The following is a 27,155-nucleotide window of genomic DNA, read 5'->3' as shown; positions in this document are numbered from 1 at the left end:
CAAACTTTGCCCCGTGTAGAGGATCTCTTTTCTCGGTATGGAAATTGACTTGGTCGCCATGTCCGTGTAGCTTACGAGCGAGCGCGCGCAGTCACTGCTGACTTGTCTGAGACAGTTCGAGGGCAAGAGTGCGGTTCCACTGAAACTTTTTCAGAGGCTCCTGGGGCATATGGCATCTGCAGCCGCGGCAACGCCACTCGGATTGCTTCATATGAGACTGCTTTAGCTTTGGCTTCGCGACCGAGTCCCGAGGAGGGCATGGCAACACGGCACCTTCAGAATACCAGTTACTCCGACCTGCCGTCAGTCCTTCACCCCATGGATCGAATCTCAATTTTCCACGGGCCAGAGTGCCCCTAGAACGAGCTTCACGGCATGTTGTTGTAACGACAGATGCCTCCACCACGGGCTGGGGCACCATGTGCAATGGACGTGCTGCAAAGGCCTCCTGATGGAGGATCTGTTTGCCTCTCACGGATGGATCTGTTTGCCTCTCACGACTCGACCCGTTGCGCCCAGTATTATTCCCTGACCGAGGGCATGCTCGGCACAGGTGCTCTGGTGCACAGCTGGCCGCAGGGCCGCAAATATGCGTTTCCTCCAGTGAGCCTTCTTGCACAGACCTTGCGCAAGGTCAGGGAGGACGAGGAGCAGGTCATTCTGGTTGCGCCATACTGGCCCACCCGAACCTGGTTCTCCGAACTAGTACTCCTCACGACAGCCCCTCCCTGGCCGACCACTCTGAGGAAGGACCTCCTTTCTCAGGGACGGGGCACCCTATGGCACCCTCTTCCCGATCTTTGGAACCTCCATGTGTGGCTCCTGGACGGGTCGAGGCAGGTTTGAATACCCTACCACCACCGGTGGTGCCTACCATCACTTCCCCTAGAGCTTCGTCCACGAGACATGTCTACGCGTTGAAGTGGAACCTCTTCGTCAACTGGTGCTGTTTTCTCCGAGAAGACCCCCGCGATGTTCGATCAGTGTCGTGCTTTCCTTCCTACAAGATGGGTTGGAGCGAAGGCTGTCTCCCTCCACCCTAAAAGTCTATGTCGCCGCCATTGCCGCACAGCATGACTTTGTTTAAGGTAAGTCCTTGGGAAGGCACGACCTGATCGTCAGGTTCTTGGGAGGAGCGAGGAGACTGAATCTTCCTCGCCCTCCTCTCGTTCCCTCTTGGGACCTCTCAGTGGTGTTAACTGCCCTGCAGAGTGCTCCCTTTGAGCCTCTGCAATCAGTGGAGCTTATGTTCCTGTCAATGAAGACAGCGCTCCTGGTTGCACTGGCCTCCATCAAGAGGGTAGGGGACCTGCACGCATTCTCCGTTGACGAAGCGTGCCTGGAATTCGGGCTGGCTTACTCTCACGTGATCCTGAGACCCCGGCTCGGATACGTGCCCAAGGTTCCTACCACTCCCTTCCGGGACCAGGTGGTGAACCTGCAAGCGCTGCCCCTGGAGGAGGCAGACCCAGCCTTGGCACTGCTCTGTCCAGTACATGCCCTCCGCGCCTATGTAGACAGAACGCAGAGTTTCAGGACCTCAGACCAGCTCTTTGTCTGTTATGGTGGGAAACTGAATGGAAAGGTGTCTCACTGGATAGTGGACGCCATTGCTTTGGCATACCAGCAGCAAGGACGACCGTGCCCCCTTGGTGTGAAGGCCCACTCCACCCGGAGTGTGGCGTCCTCTTGGGCTCTAGCGCATGACGCCTCGCTAACAGACATCTGCAGAGCTGCAGGCTGGGCGACACCGAACACATTCGCCAGATTCTATAATCTCTGAGTGGAGCCTGTGTCCTCTCATGTACTTGCTTCAACCAGCTAGTACTGGACCCGCTCAGGTGTCTTCACTTGCTCGCCATTCCACTCCACGGACTGGATACGTTCGATATTCCCCTCAGGTGAGCTTCCCCGAAAGCCCTGAGTTCCTCCAGCACTCCTGACATCGGCGCCAGTGTCCATTGCCTGCGCGTCGGCTAGGTGCCTCCCGTGTGCATGGTCCCTCCTCTGAGCGACCCCCACATGTGTATTTCCACTGTAAGCGTCTCTGAGCATGTGTCTTTCCCTTGGCAAGCCACCTTGCCACCCCTGGGGTTGAAATATTCCACCAGCGGCTGGACATCCCAGTGTTCTCCATCTGGGTTGGCAATAATTGCATATTTCCTCTGAGCTATGGGATATGCTCCCCAGTGTACCTTGGTATTCCTGTGCTAAATAGGAGTCCTTTCGTCCGTGCCAGTTTCACGACAGGGATCTCAGATTTACGCAGGGCACTGGAAGACAGCCGAGAAGGTGGCATGATTAGACTGGTAACCCCATTCGTCGTCATCCGATGTAACTCGGAGTGACAACGAAAGGGAACGTCTCGGTTACGTATGTAACCCTCGTTCCCTGAGTAGGGAACGGAGACGTTATGTCTGCCTGCCACTTTCCGCTGTACCACGGGGATCGCCTGAGCTCAGTCATGGCTCCTCAGCAAAAGAAACAAATCTGCATGTTGCCAGCGTCTTCCTTTTATACCCACGAGGTAGGGCAGAGATACGCTATGCAAATTCCGCAGACCCATGGCTTTTCTTTGCCATTGGCTCGTTTTGTAATACTCGAAGTTGATAGGCTTTCTAAGCGAAACCCCATTCGTCGTCATCCAACGTAACGTCTCCGTTCCCTACTCAGGGAACGAGGGTTACATACGTAACCGAGACCTTTTTCAGTCCAAAGAGCCACCAAGCTGGTACTAATTTGATTTTAATTTAATGTCAAGTCAAGTCAAGTCACCTTTATTTATATAGCGCTTTTTACAATACAGATTGTATCAAAGCAGCTTCACAGTGATAACATGAAAATAATATAACAGAGTTTGTTTCTAAAAGAAAATTGAGTCAACGTCCACCTTAAGTAAGGCAGATCAATAATATTATTGAATATTAAATGTCCCCAACTAAGCAAGCCAAAAGCCAAGGCAACAGTGGCAAGGAACCAAAACTCCATCAGGTGACAGAATGGAGAAAAAACCTTGGGAGAAACCAGACTCAGTCGGAGGGCCAGTTCTCGTCTGGCCAACGAAGGAACAGTGCATGATTTATGATTTGGGCAGCATTACAAGGCAGATTGGATCGGAACATTTAGAATATTTATCCATTTCCATCTTTTGGAAGTCCAAGTAATCACGCCGGTGTTGAGACGAGTTGTTGAGGATCAGTGCCGTCCACCATAGAGGGTCCATATCGCCGGTGTTGAGTCGTCTCTTCACAGGCTTTGTGATTGGGGTATCTGAAGTCTCCGTGAAAGGCTGGATACAAACTGGAGCTGACGAACGCCATTTTTCTCGGGACTCGCGTCCCGAGATAACAGCAGAAAAGCAAAAAGGGAAAATAATTAGCGTAGCTGCTGTTCATAATGATTTCCATAACACGGGCGTAAATGATAAAAAACATGAAGACAGTGATTCTTGCGTCCCAGAGTCACCCCCCTCCGTCCCCCACTCAACTCAGCCCTGCTTACTGACCTCTACATCCCTCCTGCTGCTGAGACCCAACCACAATCTCACAATCTCTCCGCAGCCCAACCATACGCGCCGACCCGTTTGACTAAGGCTGTCGAGCCCCACTGTCGTTGTTAAAGCAGGTTCAGTGGCAACGGTTCCATATGGCATACCACCTACCGCAAAACACAATATCTACCCAACCACCCGTCATTCACGCAATATACACAGGAACGTAATGACTGTAAATACTATGCAACCTATACAAATAACCCTAGACTCTTCAAGTTGTATAATATTAAATGCATTTGATCTGATTCAGCAGTGGTATAAAAGGTAAGCATTATGTAAATGCTTGGCTAAAGAGATGTGTCTTTAATCTAGTTTTAAACTGGGACAGCGAGTCAGAGCCTCGAACAATATCAGGAAGGCTATTCCAGAGTTTTGGAGCTAAATGTGAGAACGCCCTTCCTCCTTTAGTGGACTTAGATATCCTAGGAATGACCAAAAGCCTTGAATTTAGTGATCTTAAAGAACGCGATGGATTGTAGGGCGATAGAAGGTCCATTAAATACACAGGAGCTAAACCATTTAGGGCTTTATAGGTCAGTAATAGTATTTTGTAATTGATACGGAATTTGATAGGTAACCAGTGTAGAGATGATAAAATTGGTGTTATATGATCATATTTTCTTGACCTAGTAAGAACTCTAGCAGCTGCATTTTGCACTAACTGTAGCTTGTTTATTGAGGATGCAGGACAGCCAGCTAATATAGCATTACAATAATCTAGTCTCGAGGTCATGAATGCATGAACTAACTTTTCTGCATCAGAAACAGATAGCATGTTACGTAGCTTTGTAATGTTTCTAAGGTGGAAAAAGGCTGTTCTTGTAACATATGAAATATGATTTTCGAAAGACAAGTTGCGGTCTAGTATAACACCCAGGTCTTTTACTGTAGTGGATAAAGTAACAGGACATCCTTCTATATTAAAGTTGTATTGTAAGTGAGTTTGTGGGTAGTTTTTTGGACCAATAAGTAATACCTCCGTTTTATCTGAATTTAGTAGCTGGAAATTACGCGTCATCCAGCATTTTATATCTTTGAGACACTCTGTCAAATTTGATAAGTTAGTGTTTTCATCTGGCCGTGATGAAATATATAATTGAGTGTCATCAGCATAACAGTGGAAATTAATTCCATGTTTTCTTATAATATTACCAAGTGGGAGCATATATATTGAGAATAGCAGAGGGCCTAACACCGATCCTTGCGGCACTCCATAGTCTACTGACGTCATCTTTGATTATTCCCCATTTAAACAGACAAAATGATAACGGTCTGATAAGTACGATCTAAACCAGCTTAATGCCTGTCCCTGAACACCAGTGTAGTTTTGTAGTCGATCCAGGAGTATTTTATGATCGATAGTGTCGAACGCAGCGCTAAGATCGAGTAGAACTAGTATTGAGATACAGCCTTGGTCAGAAGCTAAAAGTAAATCATTTGTAATTTTATCTAGCGCAGTTTCTGTGCTATGATGCGGTCTGAATCCTGACTGGAATTTTTCATATATCTCATTTTCTTGCAAGAAAGAGCACAATTGAGCGGACACAATTTTTTCTAGTATTTTAGACATAAGTGGAAGATTTGAAATGGGTCTGTAATTTGCTAAGTTATTTGGGTCTAATTGCGGTTTCTTAATGAGAGGTTGTATTACTTCCAGCTTGAATATTCTTGGAACATGACCTAAAAATAAAGACGAGTTAATAATATTGAGAAGAGGCTCTTCCACTACAGGTAACACTTCTTTCAGTAGTTTAGTGGGTATTGGATCTAATAAACATGTTTTCGATGCAATGATAAGTTGATTTAGCTCTTCCTGTCCTATAGTTGTAAAGCGGTGTAGTTGTTCCAGAGGGGCGATAATTGAGGCTGAATCATAAGACAACATAAAAGAGTGTACATTTACAATTGTGTTACGGATGCTTTCTATTTTCTCATTAAAGTAGTTCATAAAATCATTACTACTATACTGTAACGGAATATTTTGCTCTGGTGATGTCTGTATATTTGTTAGTCTAGCCACGGTGTTAAATAAAAACCTTGGATTATTTTGGTTATTTTCTATTAGTTTGTGGAGATGCTCAGCCCTGGCTGCTTTTAGAGCCTTTTTATAACGTGACATACTTTCTTTCCACGCGATTCTAAAGACCTCTAAATTAGTTTGTTTCCATTTACGCTCTAAGTTACGAGTTTCTCTCTTGATAACATGCGTAGCACTGTTGTACCAAGGTGCTTTAGTTTTCTGTCTAAACTTTTTTGATCTAATTGGTGCAACAATATCTAATGTACTAGACAAAATGGTGCTCAAACTGCTAGTCATTTCCTCTAGTTCATCTGTTTGTTTGGGTTCACTGAGCAGCTGAGATAGATCAGGTAGGCTATTTGAGAATCTATCTATAGTGGTTGGAACGATTGTTCTGCCTGGTCTATAACGTGGCGCAACATGACAAATTTCAGCAGTACGTATTATACAAGTTACCATGTGATGATCAGTGAGATCGTCACTTTGCGGTATAATATTTATATCAGTTGGATTGGTTCCATATGATATAATTAAGTCTAGTGTATGATTTAGACGATGAGTGGGACCACTGACGTTTTGCTTGACCCCAAAAGAGTTTAATAAATCTGTAAACGCAGTCCCTAACGCATCATTTGTGTTATCTACGTGTATGTTAAAATCTCCAACAATTATTGCTTTGTCGGTATTGACCAATAGATCTGAGAGAAACTCTGCAAACTTTTTTAGGAAATCAGCATAGGGCCCTGGAGGTCTATATACAGTAGCCAAGGCTAGAGATAATAGGGATTTCTTTCTTACATCTAAGAGCGTAATATTTAGTACAAGTACTTCAAACGAATTAAACCTGTGACCTGTTTCCTGAGTAACATTAAGAATATCTCTATAGATTGTTGCAACACCGCCGCCACGACCAATCAGACGGGGCTCATGCTTATAACAGTATCCTGGTGGACTAGACTCATTTAGACCGAAATACTCATTTGGTTTAAGCCAGGTTTCAGTAAGGCAAAGTACATCGAAGCTATTATCTGTGACCATTTCATTTACAATAACCGCCTTAGGTGTGAGCGATCTAATGTTTAGAAGACCTAGTTTTAGAAATTGTTTTTGTTCACTGATATTTAGATTTTCAGGTTTAATTACAATAATATTTTTCCTAGATCTTACAGTAGATTTATTATATGGCCTCACTAAACGAGGAATAGACACAGTTTCTATATAATGTTCTACACTACTTATATCAATTTGGCACAGCAAAGACTGTGATTTGGACTTTGATTTTCTAGTCATATGGTGTGTAACGTCTTGGAGATGTTGTCCGACAGAACAGCCGCTCCGATTCTGCTGGGGTGCAGGCCATCAGCACGGAAGAGCCTAGGTCGCTCCCAGAACAGATTCCAATTATTTACAAAGAGCAGTTTCTGTTCATTACACCATGACATTAGCCATTCATTTAGTGCAAATAATCTACTGAACCTTTCCTGTCCTTGTCGGTACGTGGGAAGCGGTCCAGACACGATGATCGTTGCCTCAGGCGCTGTGCTGCGTACCGTCTCGATCAGGCTCTTGTAGTCCTTCTTCAGAACCTCCGTCTGCCGCAGCCTGATGTCATTCACTCCCATGTGCAGCACAACAGCTCCGACGCGCTCGTCACCATTCAGGATCTCGGGAACCTGTGCGGCGACATCAAGAACACGAGCACCAGGAAAGCAGTGAGTGCGCACCGTACCCTTACCTGAGGTAGCGTGGACATGACGGACCATGGAACTGCCGATGATCACGGCGTCGTCGCGTTCCGACTCGCGAAGTGTGTGGGATCACCCAGGGTCCATGGTGTTGTGTCGGTGCCGGAGTGAATGATGCCAGAGATGATCGTGTCCTCCTGGGCAGAGAAACGCACGGAGTAGACGAAGTCGGAGTCAAAAAGTTACTAACCACTGACTTGTGAGCATCGGCGCGTAAAGTTTCAAGCGCTGATCGCCTATCCCGCAGCTCGGCTTGTTTCTCCAGCAGACCACGGATCTGTTTCTCCACCGATTCCAGCTCCAATCGTACCGAAATCAGCTCGAATGTGTCCTCACCTGCACTCAGAGGTAACGTTAGACACACATCCGATATGTTCGCCATTACAACAGATGAACAGTAAATTAGTAGTGATACTACCAATATCACTACTAATTTAGGACTGAAATGAGGGATATAACCTGTATCCTTTCAGTGAAATGGGTGTAAAATAAGACGGTCGGTGAAATGCTAGCGGACTAAAGGCTAGTAGCCGAGATTTGCAAAGTTGGATCTAAGTAGCGATATCACCCGCGGGGGAAACTAGAGTTCCTGTCTGTTCTACTTCGGTGGAAAGCCCTGAAGTCCAAGTTCAAGGCGAAATCCCAGTGGAGTACCAGGCGTTCCAGGACGTATTCAGTAAGGAACTGGCAACCAAACTACCTCCACACCGGCCATGGGACTGCGCCATCGACTTGCTACCCGGAGCCACCCTTCGCAAAGGTCGTATATATCCTCTGTCCATCCCGGAACAGAAGGCCATGGAGGAGTATGTGAAGGAAGCTTTACATCAGCAGTTTATTCGACCATCTACCTCCCCTGCCGCTTCAAGCTTCTTCTTTGTGGCCAAAAAGGACGGAGGCTTGCGGCCCTGTATCGATTACCGTCATCTTAACTCTCAGACTGTCAAATTCAGCTATCCCCTTCCTCTGGTACCTGCCGCCCTGGAACAGCTGCGTGGTGCACGCATTTTCTCCAAACTGGACCTTAGAAGTGCGTATAATCTGATCCGAATCCGGCATGGAGATGAGTGGAAAACTGCCTTTGTGACCCCCTCGGGCCACTACGAGTATCAGGTCATGCCTTTCGGACTGTCCAACGCTCCTGCCGTCTTCCAAGGTCATATGAATGAAGTCCTTCGAGAGTTCCTCAACCGTTTTGTAATCGTCTACATTGATGATATACTCATATACTCTTCTTCTATGTCTGAGCACCATCAACATGTCATCCAGGTCCTCGAGAAGCTGAGAGCACAGGTTATATCTGAAGCTGGAGAAGTGCGAATTTCACACCTCTACCGTTCACTTCCTGGGTTATGTCATCAATTAACAGGGCATCCAAATGGACCAGAGGAAGGTGGAAACTATCCAGAACTGGCCACAACCCTCCTCCGTAAAGGAACTGCAACGATTCCTGGGGTTCGCGAACTTCTATAGACGATTCATCCGGAACTACAGTCATATCAGTGCTCCCCTCACTTCTTCCCTCAAGGGACGGCCCAAGTCTCTGTCCCTATCTCCCTCCGCAGTACAGGCCTTCCAGCGTTTAAAGGAAACTTTCATCACTGCTCCCATCCTCATTCATCCAAACCCGGACCTTCCGTTTGTGGTAGAGGTAGATGCCTCATCTACTGGAGTAGGAGCAGTTCTCTCTCAGCGGCAGGGTGAGCCACCCAAACTCCTTCCATGCGCCTTCTTTTCCAAGAAATTAGCCCCGGCGGAGCGGAACTATGACGTCGGTAACCGAGAGCTGCTGGCCATCAAACTGGCCCTTGAGGAGTGGAGGCACTGGCTGGAGGGAGCTAACCATCAATTCACAGTAATCACCGATCATCGCAACTTGGAGTACTTAAGGGAGGCTAAAAGACTGAACCCTAGACAAGCCCGCTGGGCTCTATTCTTCACACGCTTCAACTTTGTGGTGTCATATCGTCCCGGGAGTAAGAATTGCAAGGCTGATGCACTTTCACGACTCCATCACACCTCTGTTGAAGATCTTCATCCCGAACCTATCCTCCCTCCAGCCGTAATCCTCAGTCCAATCGTCTGGGAGGTTGATCAACAGATCGCCCAGGAACTGACACGTCAACCCGCTCCGCCGGGAGGTCCAGAAGGGCGTATTTTCGTACCTCCACATCTACGTACTCCCCTTCTGGACTCCGCTCACTCCCTTCCGGGCTCTGGACATCCGGGTAGCAAGCGTACCCTCTCGCTCCTCAGTCAACGGTACTGGTGGCCGTCCATCTCCAGAGATGTCTCCAGGTTCATCCGAGGTTGTTCAGTCTGTGCCATCACCAACACCCCGAGGAGAGTCCCAGAAGGCAAGCTCGTGCCGTTACCTCTTCCCAGGCGACCATGGTCACACATTGGTGTCGATTTCATGACTGATCTACCCAATTCAGAAGGCTTTACCTGTGTATTCGTTGTTGTGGACAGGTTCTCTAAAGGTTGTAAGCTGATTCCCTTACCTGGTCTTCCCACTGCGTTACAAGCAGCTGAAGCTCTATTCCACAACGTCTTTAGGAACTTCGGCCTCCCAGAGGATATCGTCTCGGATCGGGGACCTCAGTTCATCTCAAGAGTATGGCAAGCCTTCTTCAAACTCCTCGGGGTCACCATCAGCCTTTCCTCAGGCTACATTCCGCAGACTAACGGCCAGACTGAGCGGAAGATTCAGGAGATTGGACGTTACCTGCGGACGTACTGCCATCAGTACCAGGACAGCTGGAACCGTTACCTCCCATGGGCTGAGTATGCCCAAAACTCTCTGCGGCAGAACACCACCGGGCTCACCCCCTTCCAGTGTATCCTTGGTTTCCAGCCTCCACTCTTTCCTTGGTCGGGTGAGCCCTCGGAGGTTCCAGCTGTCGACTTCTGGTTCCATCAGAGCGAGGGGGTATGGGACTCAGCTCATGTGCATCTACAGCAGGCAGTACGGAGACACAAGGAACAAGCGGACCGTCACCGACTCGACACCCCTCAGTATCAGCCAGGTCAAAAGGTGTGGTTGTCGACTCGAGACATCCGTCTCCGTCTACCTTGCCGTAAGCTGAGTCCTCGATTCATCGGACCATTCACCATCCAGAGGCAGTTGAACGAAGTGACCTACAGGCTCAATCTTCCCCCTCATTTCAGGATTGCTCCTTCATTCCATGTTTCCTTACTTAAACCCTTCACTGACCCTGTCACCTCTGTTCCCTCAGATAACCTTCCCACTGACGTACCTCCTCCCGTTCCCGTTGAAGAGGAGCCCATTTATCGAGTCCGCTCTATCATGGATTCTCGGCGGCGAGGTCCTCGGCTGGAGTACCTGGTGGACTGGGAGGACTACGGACCAGAGGAACGTTCCTGGGTCCTGCGAGATGACATCTTGGATCCAACGCTACTCACCCAGTTCCACAGTGATCATCCGGATCGTCCGGCTCCCAGGGGTCGTGGTCGACCTCGCCGCCGGCAGCGCCCGTCTCAGGCGTCAAGAGCCGCCTCGGGAGGGGGGGGGTACTGTCAGGGTTACATCATCCAGATCACCATCTCCGCCCACTCGTTCCCTTTCACCCAACCAGACTTTTCCCCGTTCATTATCCCCTGAGTACTAATCACCGTCACCTGTGTCCCATCAACCATATGGACTATAAAACACTCACCTTCACTGCAGTCACTTGTCTGGTCTCGTCATTCCATGGCTCACAGACTTCCCGATCACTTACCTTCTACTTACCGTCGCTTCACTCATTTTGGATCAACACATCCGTACCAGCCATCGCCACGCCACCTGCAAGAGAGGGAAAGAAAGAGAGAGACTTAAAACCACAGCTAAGCTTCATTGAACTTTCTATGTTACTTCTTCTCACCTGTTATCTCCGACCGCAATCCTTCTGCAAAATAAACACTGATAACTTACCATCTTGTCTGATTCCTCTGTGATCCGTGACAATATCAAAGTAATCCGATTGTTTTTTATAAGGAATAGTAGCGAGGATAAGTTCCCATGATATAAAAATAGAAAGTGCTTGTTTATAAATGAGTTGAAAAGAAGAAAATCAAGGATTAATGAATCAATTCGACGGAGCTCCAAACACAAACACAAACCGCACGCGCATGCGCATTCCTGAGATAATTCTAGAATGTAATAATTCTAATAGTTTCATTTTATGTTGATAAAAGAATTGTTTATATGTTTTATTATAAATTATAAATGATTAAAATATAATAATTATTAAATGTTTATTCCCTTAATTAAATTCAAACTTATAATAATAAAATATAGTATAATAATATAGTATAATATTTCAAAGTGAGCCTAAAGTAATACGTTGAATTGCCGTGTTTGTGCGTGTGTGCAGATAGATAGATAGATAGATAGATAGATAGATAGATAGATAGATAGATAGATAGATAGATAGATAGATAGATAGATAGATAGATAGATAGGGTTATTATCATACTTTGTGCCCTCGGGTAAAGGCATGAACTCAAAGCCTAGAAGAATTTCTTCAAGTGCTTCTCAGAAGGGATGGAAAGCAGACCTGATTTCTAACTCACTGAAGGAGGCTTGAAAGAAATAACTGCTACACTGTTCCCTCAACTTCAATTACACTGTCTCACATACGTATACCTAATGAAATGAAAATTCTTTAGATGGTTTCATTTTATTTCTGTTTGTGTGCACAGGAGCTTTAACAAGCCTCTATCCTGCCCTTCCCAAACACTCTCTATCTTTCAGTCCCTGGGGTTCCTTTCAAAGGCAAAAGAGATAGGGAAAGATGGAAGATGCTGCCCTTTTCAGTAACTGAGAACACTATGTATGCTGTTTACTTAAGCAGAACATAAGCAGAACATGATCATTTATTCCTGGGGTCATATGCAAACCAATAGCCACATAGCAGCAATAATGTCAAAAGACTTTATTGTAGATACTTCAATAATAGTTGTATTCTAGTTTCAAGTTAATGAACTGAACAATTAAAGCTGTTTTGCGATATTTATAGAAATTACTATTTAAATCAAACACTGTGGACTTAAAACATGCAGTAAACAGTCTGCATAATAGCATCCAAATGAATAAAATGAAGTCTATAGTCTAAAACTGGTCAAATAATGAAAATAATTTGATAGATAATGAAAATAATATAGTCAAATAATGCAAAAAATAAAAGTTTGTTCAGTATCCAATAATATGAGATTGTTTCACATTACCGTAGTCTACTGACAAGAACTGACACCCCACACACAAACACCTGTAATTATTGGGGCTTTGGGCAAAAGTGCCACAGCAAAGAAGAAATAAAAGACCACCAATACTAGATATGGGTCAAAAATGTTCTTTGTAAGAGTTCTTGATTTTAATATTTAAAACAGGACATACTTCAGCAATACAAGAGTGCTGTTTTCCTGAATATCAGCATGATTCCAAATGTGATATTGATTTTATACAACAGTTCAATAAACAAGAAGGTGGCTTACATTTTATTTAGACTAAGAAAATTGTCTGTTTTTGCTCTATTTCGCCAACAAAAATAGTTTCAAGCAAATCCATAGTTGCGTCTCTCTGAGCAACATAAGTGTTTTTCACACTGCGCTTAACCCCGGGTTATCGCTGTTCTAAACACTGCTTTTAACCCTAGGTAAAGGAACGTTTCACACTTATTAGATGCGGGGTTAGCAACATTTTTTACCCGGGGTTATGAAACCCTGCTCTGGAGCTTTTGCAGTGTTAACCCTGCATTGTTGTGCCAAACTTGTACAGTGTGAAACGATGCAGTGTTAGAATGTAACAATTAGATGCTTAGCATCCGACAACAAATAGCGTGCCTTATATTCACACACTTTGGGCAGTCACGGAACAACAAGTGTTGTTTCTGTGTATGATAGGAAAAATCTCAAAATACAATTGGAGTGAAGAAGAGACGGTCATTCTTACCTTTATAGATCGAAATGTTCACTCAGAAAAAAACTTGATATTACAGTCAGCAATGTGTAATATGAGGACGAGCAATGCTAGAGTCTTTATGTAAACAGGTCACGTGCTGCTCTTGTCCAGTCAGTTATACTGACACTACAAATATGCAAATAAGGACTTTAACCCAGGGTTTAGGAAACAGCAGTTTATGAATTCCCAGGATTAACTGTTAACCCCGGGTATAATATAAGTTGTGTGAAATGCGAATAAAGATAACCCAGGATTCCGTTTACCCAGGGTTAAATAGTTCAAGTGTGAAAAGACCTATAGTGATGTTTTCATTACTGAATTAATCGATCTAATGAATGACTCAATGAATCCTTCATAAAGACTGAAAGTGGATGCATTCGAAATTGCATACTCTCTTGAGAAGGTACTTACTTTGAACAAGTAATTACTTCACGACCACTAAAAAAGTAAGTTTTATATATATATATATATATATATATATATATATATATATATATATATTAATGTGTGTAGTATAAACGTAATCCGCTTCACTTCCATTCATAAATCCTCTCCCGCGGCCTCATGGGATAGTAAAGTGTCCATCATATACACACTTCAGAATCTCAGCAGAAGAATTAGGTTATTTGAGTACTTTTACAGAAATTCTTCATCACAGTCTGTGAAAAGGATGCATTGAGTAGCGTTACAAATCCCACTACTAAAGTGCTCGTTAAAGAAGGGGGTAAGCAACATAAAGACACGCTATCCAAGAATAAACAGTTAAAACTGTTATATTTTGCAACTACATGACTCACATATCAGCAGGCAACAGATAGTGTTATCAGAAATAAACAAACATAGGACAACGAAACATTGAAAAAAACACCAATGAAACAGCTTATCAGCGGCTGGCGGAAACATCATGATGCACACAGGGCTCTCTCGTCACTCCACTCAAGCCCTTCTCCTTCAGTGCACGCCAAGCTCTTGACAGGGCTGAAGTGATCCCGCCGCTAGAAACAATTCGTAGTAGGTCACCCTCCACGCCCTTCTCTCCCCACTCTCTCGTTATTTATCCAGCCCAGAACATCACTGAACAGGCTGGACCTACGCAGGGGCGGAGCCTAATCCGAAAGAGAGAGGGAACCAGATCAACAAGAGAAATACAAGCACACACAAATAAACATAAGGCTCAGGCCATAACACTTCCCCCCCCTGAAAACAGAAACAGTTATCCTACTGAGAAAAAGGTGAAAAACTGGTTCTGAATGCTATCAACAGAGACGAAAATAAACTTAAACACGCGACAACGCGTCTGCCACTACATTCTCTGATCCTTTTTTATAACAGATCTCTAAGTTATATGCTTGCACCATTAATGCCCACCGTATTCGACGTTGATTGTGATTGTACATCTCACTCAAGAAAATGCATAAACAATAACAGGAAACATATCGGCCCCCACATAAACATCAAAATGTTTTAGTGCCAGCAAAAGAGATAACATTTCCTTTTCAATTGTACAGTAATTAAACTGATGACGATTTAACTTAGCAGACAAGAATGACACTGGATGAGGTATTCCGTCAGCATCCTTCTGTAGAAGGACAGCGCCCGCTCCCACAGCACAGCACTGACTCCATTTGGAATGAGAGAACATGTCCGGGGCAGACAACACCGGAACACTGCAGAGAAGAGACTTTGCAGACAAAAAAAGCCTGTTGGTACTCATAAGTCCAATAAAAATCAACTTTAGGACTGCATAATCGAGTTAAGGGAGCTACTACACTCGAAAAATTCTTACAAAACACCGCTAGTGCACTACCATTCCAAGAAATCTACGTAGCTCTTGCCTTGTAGTAGATACTGGATATTCCAGTACAAAAGACACTTTTCCCTTTAATGGCCGTACATGACCGTTTCCTACCTGCTTTCTCAGGTACGTGACAGAGGTCTTAGCGAATTCACAATTTTTCGAATTCAATATTAAAGATGCAGCAGTTAAACGACAAAACACATAATATAGCGTCGACAGATGTTGTAGTTAGTAGATATTAGCCCATGTAGATAGTAAAAAAAAAAAAAAAACTACATCATCCAGATAGATATTACAGTTAGAAACATCACCCAAAACCATGGACATCAGCCTCTGAAACGTCGCTGGTGCGTTCCGCAGGCCAAACGCCATACGCGTATTGAAGAAAAGAATCAGGGGTTACAAACGCAGAAATCTCAGAAAAGCGCTGAGCGCTGAAAATTTTACTTTTTCTAAAATCGGTACAAAAACAAGAAGATCCATCAGCTTTTGGTACTAAAATACATGGCTAGCTCCATGTGCTACCACTCGAAACAGCAAAAATTGTTTTGCAGTAGATATTTCACTTCAAGTTTAATTGCTTCTCTCTTACTCACCAGGCAATGATATGCATGCTGCTTTATGCTTTACCGACATCAATGTCATGTTGCCGTCCCAGAGCCCGCTCCAGCAGGCGCCGTCCCAGAATCTGCTGAGAGAGTTGCGGCCGATCTAGCCGCGAAGGAGGTTCTGCAATCGGTTTCGGCCCGTCAGGAGATGCCCATCATCCTTGCTGCCAAGACCCTGTCTGATTATTTGTCTTGTCTAGCCAAGATCCTTGAAGTCCCTGCCTGTCCTGTCTTGTCCCCAACCCCTGGAGCTGCCACAGAGAGCGCTACACCTAAACCTGCCGCAGAGGGCGCTGCACCCAGGCGTCCTGCTGAGGGTGCGGTTCCAGAGTCAACAACTTTCAATGCCTCTTCTGAGTCAGAGGTCATGAGTGTTGGTTCAACCTGGGGAAGCGGTGACTCTGGTTCTGCCTCTGAGAGCTCTGTTCCTGTTCCCGCTCCCTTACCGCCTGTCAATCACCATGTCTCCGTTCCACTGCCTGCTGCTGCAGTCCCCACTGTCCCCGGACTTCCGTTTGTTTCACCTGTCTCCCCTGTCATGGCTCAACCCCGGACTGTTTTTCCCTTGTCCCACACCACTCCACCCAAGCCCGCTCGGACCACTCATCCAAAGCCCACTCCCCAAGGTCCCAGGACTCCTGTAGGACAGTCACCCAAAGACTTTGTTTTTCCTCCTCCTCCTCTGTCATGTTTGTTGTTTTTATTGTTCCATCCCAACCCTGTTATTATTTTCTCTTGTATGCCTTTGTTAGTTTTTGTCATGTATTGTTGGTTTGTGTCTTTGTCACAGTCTGTCATCTCCCGTGTTTAATGTCCCCTTGAGGAGCGTCTGGAAGCCGCTCCTTAAGGTGGGGGTTCTGTCATGATTCTGCCCTCTTGCCCTTGATTTTCCCTAGTCATGAGGCAGGATCATGACAGAATCATGTTTTGTGTGCGAGCACATGGCTTAGTGTTCGGCCATGTGATTGTGTTGTCTTTTTACGTAACCCCGCCCCCTTGTTATCGTTGTCTTGTCATTATTGTCTAGTCGGCTTCACCTGTCCTCGTCATTAGTGTTCCCCTATTTAATCTCCTTGTGTTTGCTGTCCTGTGCCGGTTCATTGTTTCTCATTGTGTGTCACACTTTGTGAGATTCTACCCGTGAGTATCTTGTCTAAGAAGGATGTCTTGTAGAAGTCTTGATCTTGTATTTGCTGTTTGTTAATAGTCTAGTTTTTGTCAAGTGTAATGTAGTTTAGTTATCAGAATCAGAATCAGAAAGAGCTTTATTGCCAAGTGTGCTTGCACACACAAAGAATTTGTTTTGTTGCTGAGGTTTCCAGTGGACTATAAAAATACAACAAGAAACATGAAACATAATACTACAAATTATAAGAATAAAGAATAAAAATATAAATATATGAGAATAAAAAGTATCACAGTTAGGTTTAGTCAGAATAGACATTTCCAGATTTACAGATTATGAACATATTTACAGTGTTTTGAATATTATAATAAATAAATCTAAATATAAGTATAAGTATCACCTGAGTTGTAGGATATTGCACTAAACAGTGGGAGTATTGCACTTAAAGGCATATGCCTTGGGAGGTGTGTTAACTGTTCAGAAGGGAAATGACCTGTGGGAAGAAACTGTTCCTGTGCCGAGATGTTCTTGTGGCCAGTGATCTAAGTCTCCGTCTTGACGGTAGCCGTTCAAACAGGTGGTGACCAGGGTGAGTGGAGTCTGTGATGATTTTACCTGCTCTCTTCCTCACTCTGGAAGAGTACAGGTCCTGGAGGTTTGGCAGGGGGGCACCAATGATCCTCTCCGCAGTCCGGACTGTCCGTTGTAGTCTCCTGATGTCTGATTTGGTAGCTAAACCAAACCAGACAGTGATGGATGTGCATAAGACAGACTCGATGACGGCTGAGTAGAACTGAATCAGCAGCTCCTGTGGCAAGTTAAACTTCCTCCGCTGGCGAAGGAAGTACAGTCTCTGCTGGGCTTTTTTTACAATGGAGTCAATGTGATTGTCCCACTTCAGATCCTGAGAGATGGTATTGCCCAGGAACCTGAATGACTCCACTGCTTCCACAGTGCTGTTCATAATGGTGAGTGGGGGAGTGCTGAGCTGTTCCTCCTGAAGTCCACGATCATCTCCACTGTTTTGAGCGTGTTCAGCTCAAGGTTGTTGTAACTGCACCAGACAGCCAGCTGTTCAACCTCCAGTCTGTAAGCAGACTCGTCACCGTTCCGGATGAGACCAATGACAATGGTGTCGTCGGCAAATTTCAGGAGCTTGACAGAGGGGTCTTTAGAAGTGCAGTCATTAGTGTAAAGGGAGAAGAGCAGTGGGGAGAGAACACACCCTTGAGGAACGCCAGTGCTGGTGGTGAGAGTCCTGGATGTGTGTTTCCCCAGTCTCACTCGCTGCTGCCAGTCCGTCAGGAAGCTGGAGATCCACTGACAGATCGAGGATGGTATGGAGAGCTGGGTCAGTTTGGCTGTGAGAAGATCAGGCATGATGGTATTGAAGGCTGAACTGAAGTCCACAAAGAGGATCCTTGCATAAGTCCCAGGTCTGTCGAGATGTTGCAGGATATAATGCAGTCCTATGTTGACTGCATCATCCACAGACCTGTTTGCTCTGTAAGCAAACTGAAAGGGATCCAGCAGGGGTCCAGTGATGTCCTTCAGGTGGGCCAACACCAGTCTTTCAAACGACTTCATGACCACAGACGTGAGAGCGACAGGTCTGTAATCATTAAGTCCAGTGATTTGGGGTTTTTTGGGGACCGGAATGATAGTGGAGCGTTTGAAGCAGCAGGGAACTTCCTGGGAGGCTTTCCTAGTCTTCTGTTTTTTGAAGACTCGGCTCACGTCCTCCACACAGACCTTAAGCTCAGGTTGGATGGCAGGAGGTGCAGGAGGTGATGGTGAATGTGTGAAGTGCAGGTTAGAGCCGGTGTGTGGTGTGAATGAGGGCTTTTCAAACCTGCAATAAAATGTATTTAAATTGTCAGCCAGGTGTTGATTGTCCACAGATCGGGGGGATGGTGACTTGTAGTTGGTGATGTTCCTCAGGCCATTCCAGACTGATAATGGGTCGTTGGATGAAAACTGGTTTTTCGGAGTAGTTTCTTTTAGCAACTCTGATCTCCTTTGTCAGTCTGTTTCTGGCCTGGTTATACAAGTTTTTATCCCCACTTCTGTAAGCATCCTCTTTGGCATGACGGAGGTGTTTGAGTTTCCCAGTAAACCATGGTTTATCATTAGTGAATGATAGGAATGTCCTGGTAGGAATGCATGTATCCTCACAGAAACTTATATATGATGTTACAGTATCTGTGAGCTCCTCCAGATCGTTGGTAGCAGGTTCAAAAACAGTCCAATCAGTGCAATCAAAGCAGGCCTTTAGATCCTGCTCTGCTTCATTGGTCCATCTTTTAACAGTCCTTAACAAAGGTTTAGCTGATTTCAGTTTCTGCCTGTAGGTCTGAATAAGATGAACCAAACAGTGATCAGAGAGCCCTAAAGCTGCTTGTGAAACGGAGTGATACGCATTCCTTATTGTGGTGTAACAGTGGTCCAGTATATTACTGTCTCGACTTTGTTAAAATCCCCAATAATTATTAGAAGAGAGTCCGGGTGCCTTTGTTCCGTTTCAGATATTTGTTCAGCCAGCTGTTGTAGCGCCGCGCTCACGCACGCGTCTGGAGGGATGTAAACATTCATGAGAATGAAAGAGGAAAACTCCCGTGGCGAGTAGAAAGGTTTGCAATTAATGAAATGGGTCTCTAAGTTAGGAGAGCATATCTTGTTCAGTGTTGTTATATCTGAACACTAATTTTCGTTCAATGTAGAAACACAATCCACCACCTCTCGTTTTCCCCGTTAGCTCCGCGATGCGATCCACTCAGAACAGCTGGAAGCCCGGCAGATGTATTGCGTTGTCCGGTATGGCTTCACTCAGCCAGGTTTCAGTGAAGCACAGAGCAGCAGTACGTATCCCTCGTACGTATTGCCTTTGTTTTGCCCCCTCGTGGGTTTTGTTTTCCCCTGTTTTCTGTTATAATAAACGTTGTGTGATTGTCTACCGTCTGCGCTTGGGTTCATCTGCTATCCTCATAACACCGATTAAGAGATATCTCTATCCCACGGAATACCTCGAAAAACAACAAACTAACATTATAAAGAAAAACAGTAAACCGTAGCCAGAACTGGCACGAAGCACTGTGCTGTTGGCTCACTCTAACTAATCGGAAAATGCGTAGGACAAACCTAAACCACACAAAGCAAATCAAGTCAATTAATTACTTACAGTTGAACTCCCAGGACACAGTATTTACAACGGATCCCGGGACCTCTTGCATGACCTAACTGTCACCTGAATCATAACGGGCAAATGGCAGGCTATAACAGCAGCAGAAATGAAGCACTTTAATCTTTCTGGTTATGAGAAAAGAAAACATGCTAAAGAAAAGTGGAAACAGCAATAAAACCTTCCAGAGTTACCATGTTTCTTTGATGTAGGCTTAGGGAATGAACTGTCAGATTCAACCAATTTGACTATTCATTGAGTTGCCAACAACAATAATACTATAGGCAATACTAGTTCTCCTGAAGATGAGATTAGCGACATCAGCTAAGATTTCTCCATGAGTTCAGAAGTAACAGGTTTTCATCTGCACAAACAGGTGCCAGAGCCATAGCAGAAAAGATGGGATTACAAATGGCTTTTCCTGTTGTGCGAATGCACAAACCTAAACGACAGTTCCAGTATGAGTCACAACACTAGGATGATGTCTTGACACCCGAGGAGTTTTTCACAAGAAACGTTTTCCTTCCCATGGTAGATTCCTATGTTGCTGGAATCAAGGAGCGTTTGAAACTCATATTTTAATATTATAGTGTTTATGATTAATTTATGGTTTGAAAGAAATGAAAAATGCCTTAATAAATGGTACAGTTGAAGAGAGCTTGCATCTGGAGAAAGGAGCCTCTTGCCCCTGCGGTCTACCATGCTGCAAGAAAGGCTGTCCGCACTTGTCCAGATGTCCATTGAACACGACGTTGTGAGATCCTCTGCCTTTTGCAGCACTCCGTCATCAAAGTTCCAAACTTAACAATCGGACTGGAGTAAGTGTAAAAATAATCCTCTGAGCTAGCTATTAGTTTTCATATTGATTGACTAATTCATATTAAATCCCTATCATTTGTATTATAGGGAGGCCTGGTTACGCTGTTCAAGCTGCTAGTTGAGGGGCTGAGAGAGTGACGAAAACTGAATTCTGTTTCTTTTCTCATAATTGTAAAGTTCTGGTTAAAGAGAATGCATGGTGGATGGAATCTGTCTATAAATATTGAGTGAAATATAAGATCAAATTGTTAAATATGACCGAAATATTACATTTCATACATTTTTGTCTGTTTTTTTTTTATCACATGGGGGTGTTTCCTACAAAAGCATTTGACTCTGGTAAGCATATCCATAGCAAACTGGTGGTAGGAGTGACATTGGACGGCAACATGCCCAGTGTACAGTGCATTATGGGTGTTGAAGTATTCCTACTAAGTAGTCCACTAATATAGTTTACTTAAGGGAGTGAAAGAAAACGAGTGAGTGAATTCAGACACTGAGTGTGTCGGAAAGGCTGCAGCTTTTGCATAGCTTATGCTGTTTAATAATAATTTAAAACTTAGATAACTGGCTGCTCCAGTATAGTAAGATGAAAATATGCATCTTGAACTCTGTCATGGACACCTTAATTAAACAATTTAATAATCAATTAAAAAATAATTTATATCTGTATGATATTACTCTGTAGCCACTTTGGACCAGCGGTATGGAAAATGACTGTTCAACTCAAAAACAAAAAAATACTCCAAGGCACTCGATAGTGTAGAAAAAAAGTATAAAAAGCCTTTATTGAATCATGGCTTTTAACAATTAAATTGTTATTGTTTTTTTTAATTTTATTGTTAAAAGCCATGATTCAATAAAGGTGTTTTATACTTTTTTCTACACTATTTGAGTGCCTTGGAGTATTTTTTGTTTTTGAGCATAATTATCCCAAGCAACCAAAGAGCACCGAGATTTTACACCCTGTGTAGCACTTCTCTTGCATTCTTTGCTGTGATGAATGTTCAACTGCTGGCGCCATCTTCTGGTCAGATACGAAAACCCATTCAGTGCGTGACTCTCACAGTGCATTATGGGTATTCTCTAGCCGTTGAGGGCTGCGTTCCAGTCCAAAATTGACATGCCCTTCACTCGCTAACTTCCCTCCATCTCGTTCACTCGGATGTACATCAGTGCTTACGTTGCACGAGTGCCCACTACTGGCGGAAACTGCAATGGGCTGAACTGGAACGTCCTAAGCCCTTGATAACTTGGAATCAGTTGATTTATTATATTATTTGTTTTCCCTTTAAGAACTTGTTTAATGCAGCACCCAAATGTATATAGGTGTGTTTGGGTTGTTTTAATTTAAAAAAAATATATAATTAATATATCATAGAGTTGTTTGTGGTGGTGGTGATTAGACCTGCGGTGACGTCACAATCGTGCTGCATTGTGGTATATGAATCTGCCTGAAGTGTACATATGAAGTAGACTCGCTCCCTCGGTCAAAATCGAGGGAGCGAGAGTCTGTCCATATAAACTTCCCTCGTCCACTTCACGAAGTGGAACGCACTTCACGAAGTGGAACGCACTTCACGAAGTGGAACGCACTTCAAAATGGCGGCAGGGATTCCCCCGAGGGGAAGTGCTTAGGGAAGTTCGCAAGTGAGTGTCTTAAGCCAGGAACACACCAAGCCGACGGTCGGCCGTCGGGCAGTTTTTGTGCGTCGGCCGACTAAGTTTTCTCAGTGTGTTCCGCACCGTCGGCTGTAACAGCCGATTCGACATGTTGAATCGACGTCGGGCCGTCGGTGAGAGAGAGAACTCTGATTGGCTGTTCAGCTTAGTGAACGAGTCAGTGCACGAGAATAATAGCAAAACAGAGAGCAAAGAAGTCAAAACGGTACAGATAGAAGGTTGCTGTTAATTTATGTCATCTTACTTGAGTGTCCCTTGGCAAATATTTAAATATTAACATGAGTGGAGTGGAATAAAGAAAGTGTTTAACAGGATTGATATTCAAAACTGTAAGCACGCACTGCTTTGTTTATGGTTTGTGTAACGTTATCTGCAGCCTGCAGTGTCGGTTTCTCTTTTTAAATGTCGAATATAGATGAATATATCTGCAGAAATAGACAGTTGTCTCATTTACACGCAGGCGCAGAACACGCATTCTAGCTAACAGTCGGCAGTAGTTCTCTCAGTGTGTTCAAGTACAGCGTTTTACCCCGACGCGAGGCGACAACACAGTCGGCTTTCGTCAGCGCTAGTTCGTCGGCGTCGGCTTGGTGTGTTCCTGCCTTAAAAGTGGACTGGAACGCAGCCGAGCGTACATCAGTTGTTCACTCGTTATTGAAGTGCATTTTGGGATTAAATAAGAGCACTCCACATCACCACACCACAATGCACCACATCAACTATGGTTTCGGACACCACTGAAAATGGCTGTCCCCTCAAATAGTACCCTATTTAAGGTTAAAGGGGGTGATTTCGGACAGGAGTGCCCAATCCTATTCCTGGAGATCTATACCTGCCTCCAGGGTTCAGATCCTACCCTGATCCAACACACCTGTCTTTAGTTATCAAGTGCTCCTGAAAATCTTAGGGGCTGCTTACACGACACCGTTTTCAATATAAGGACTACACACCAGCGCAGGAAACTCCGACACAAGAACCACAACATTCAAGTCCAAAAACAAGGTAAAACCAGAAACGTGACATTATTCACCAGTTTTGGTTTTAAACTGGATTTGACTATTTAACAAGCATATGCCTTAGGAGCAATCCACCCCTTAAAGATATTAAAGGGGTCATATGACAGTTCTAAAAAAGATAAAAATGTATGTAAACACTATGTAAACATAGAACCATGTCTGCATTTGTGATCGTAGAAACGACAAACAAGCGCTACTCTATACTGCTCAAAACTCGCGTCTGAATAGGCTGTAGCAAATTCTTAAAATATGAAAACAAACATACAGGCTATGTATGTGAGTCAGAAGTGCCAGAATGTACTCGCAAAGATGGAATTGCCCCACTTTTTAGAATCAGGCTTTGTGCACAGCCGGCCTTGTACTCTCCCTGGTTCGGGAAACAGTCCTCCGAAAAATGTGCAGCACACAGTCGAATATTTTGGTTGTACTGTTCTGGAACAGTGTTTTAAATAAAGCTTAACCACTGTTTTCTAATTGTGTCCTCTTTTGGAAGGCCAAACAAAGTGCTTTCGCAAAGAAAATTCATCTCCACGACATGGCGGCACATACATTTGGGCGGTGTTATAAAACTCTGCCCCCACACACTGACGTAGATTTGTGGGGGCGAGTTTGAACGAAGCGTTTTAGGCAGGCGTGGCTGAGCCTTAACTTTTACAAAGAATATCTCCCTTTGCGTTTGAGACTTTGAGCTTTGTAACTCTGCAGATCTTATACATGCATAAACAGCTACATAACATGGTAAAGAAAAAAAAAGGAAAACAAAAAAAATCACATCATTTAATAATGCACTGTAGGATATCTGCTTATTCCTTTAAAGATGTTGCATGTGGTATGCATTCCTGTGAAGTTTTAAGCTCTAAATTGGGCTGACAGTCCCTGCTGCCAAAAGACCTCGATTAGAGGAGAGCAGCCAATTAACAAGGTCATGCATGCAATGTGTCTGCTCTACATCACATTACTCTTTTGCCAAAGCACATTATTAATCGGTCTGCATGGTGCGTGAGGCTGTAACTGTTATTTTTACCCAACAGGCTTTCAGTTCTCTGATGCTGTCGAACTGCAGTTGCTGGAAATACTTGGAATACAAATGGCCGTCGAATAACACATGTTATAAAAGAGAATTCAACAGGCTTTCAATCTTGGAGTTGTTTTGTATACCAGACCCTTCTTCTCATGCAGCTTCTTAAACTTTTTTTGTTTTCATGACAGTCAGGGTGAATATTGTTTTCAGTAAACTTTTTATCATGAGATATGCTTTTATTAATGATTGTGATTTATATGTAAGTTGCAACATATAGGCTAATTGGAAATACGTGCCTATCTATTTATATTTGCAAAACGTACCTGTATACATACAATTTACTGCAGTTTCCAGCTGAAATGAAGACTAGTGGCTGTAAAACACAAACAAATATTATTTTGTTTCACTCAAATTATGATTATAGGTGCAGAGTATCAAGTAATAAAGCCTTACTCTTAAACAGTTCCTTGCACAATACTCTGATATAATATCAGAACCATTATACCGCATGCATGGTGTAGTAAACATGCTCGATAGATCAGCAACATTGCACTTGTGATGCACTAGGGTACAAGTCCTCTAAAGTCACAATTAAATGGCTAAAATCAAGCTAAAATGGCATGGTTGCATCAGGAAATGCATTTTGCTCTCCCATATTCTTTTGTTAACAGTATTGGTTTAGTTTTAGTGTAGGGTTTACCATAGGTGGTATGATATGTTAACATGCGTTAGAGCATTACTCTTTCAGCACCACTCAATGGACACGTTGCCAAATTCACGTTCAGCTGTTTTGGATAAACTGAACACATTTTTAGCCCTCCTCCCTGGACATTTCACTTTGAAAGTGTCGCAAAACATAAATAACATAAATACACATATGCTGCCTCTTTACATCAAAATGTTTCTGTAAATGCATCTTTTTGTGAAATATATGATGCTTACAATTTAGCTTCTGTCTCACCCCATTATTGTGTTCACACTTGTCAGATTTGGTTTCATTAAAACAAATTCTGGTGCGAAATCACATGATACTATTTCTAATAGTTGAGAACTTATGTACACACATACAATTTAGCCTAGCACACAGGATTGTTTTGGATGTTCTGTAGGGTTTGGTGTTAAAACTACAGTGTGATTGCTAAGCAAACTAGGACTAAATGTATCATTTTCCTATTTGGTCCGGACCAAAAGAACCAAGAGAAGCAAACTAGAGTGAACACATCCTTTAACTTTTGACAACTATCATCACAAAAAAAGAGGCCAGATTCACATTGTTGTGCACATCATTTGCTCTGTATAAATATAATGCACAGAAATCTGCTTTTCAAATTGTAGAATGTCATACTGCTGTTATCCGTATATCTCCTTTTTTTCTTTTCTTAATAATGTACATTCAGTGAGGCATGATATTCAAAAATGCAGCTGTCAAAGTGAGCACTGTCTTATACATGCTTATCATGCAAACATCTGGATGTGTAATGTGTTATCTTGCTGACATTACACTATCTAATCCATTGATGCATTATTCATGCTGGAGAATAATAATGAAATTAATAAAAGAATAGTCTGAGAGAGCTGTTATCTAGTAGTTATTTGTGGACTAGTTCAGCTGTGTGTTTTGTAGAAACAGATCTTACCAGCAGGCTCCCAAGGGACCATGAGGGGCACAGGTTAAAGGCGCTTTGTCCTTCCCTACAGCCTCTCTAAAAATGTGCCTCGTCATTTCAGAGTCCCAGATGTAACGAGACAAGCTGGAGTGACTGTGACATCCCAACTGCCTGAAGGATATATGTCATTGTCTATAAGGGTCCTGCATGTTTCTGTCACTCATGTTCATGAAGGGATAATGAAACAGTCTAGAACACGCCATTTACTAAAAGGCTGAGATATATGAATTACATTAATAATTAGATCACGTCTCATTGCCTGCATATAATTCACATACAATTACACTAGCGCACACTACTAGAGAGAAACTTTCATGCTTTTAATGTTTTACGTTTAATGACTTGTGTGTGCTCATCATGACACTGATACTGTATAATGTGCACACTAGCTGCGTTTCCACTGTCGGCCCAGTGCAAGCCAGGGCTTTAAACGGGCCATGCCAGCCAAATAGCCCCGAGCCTGTAGCACCGAACCCAAAACACACTGAACTTCCACTGTCGGGCCAGAAGCTCCGCAGCGCTTCACTAAAACACGCCCGTAACACGCCTCTCACCCATCATTTCACCAATAAATTTTATAAAAAAAATTAAAAAAGCAAGTTGTATTAGAAAAATAATCTGGAAACTAGTGTGATCGTAAAACAAACATGATAAAAGTGACCGTTTGCTGGCATTTTTGTTGTTTACTTGAATATTTAAAAAACAAGAATCGATGTTTTACCACAGGTTTACAATAAAAAGTGATACATTGATCATAATTAATTAATTTGTGACAAAATTGCACATTAGTCACACAGAAACAAAGTGGTTTACCGTTAGGTCTATTTCAAAAAAGAAAGAGGACAGACTTACTTATTAAGTCGCGTCTGTTTCTGTTTATTTGGTAGTTACAGGACATATTTACATCACATTTAGAAAGAATGGTCATTTCTACAAATATGCCCCCAAAAATGCGA

The sequence above is a fragment of the Siphateles boraxobius genome, unplaced genomic scaffold (genome assembly GCF_051911475.1).
Source record: "Siphateles boraxobius isolate OS27281-9 unplaced genomic scaffold, OSU_SipBor_1 66, whole genome shotgun sequence".
NCBI classification, from domain to species: Eukaryota; Metazoa; Chordata; class Actinopteri; order Cypriniformes; family Leuciscidae; genus Siphateles; species Siphateles boraxobius.
The sequence above is the reverse complement of the archived record's forward strand: the minus strand, read 5'-3'. Positions refer to the sequence as shown.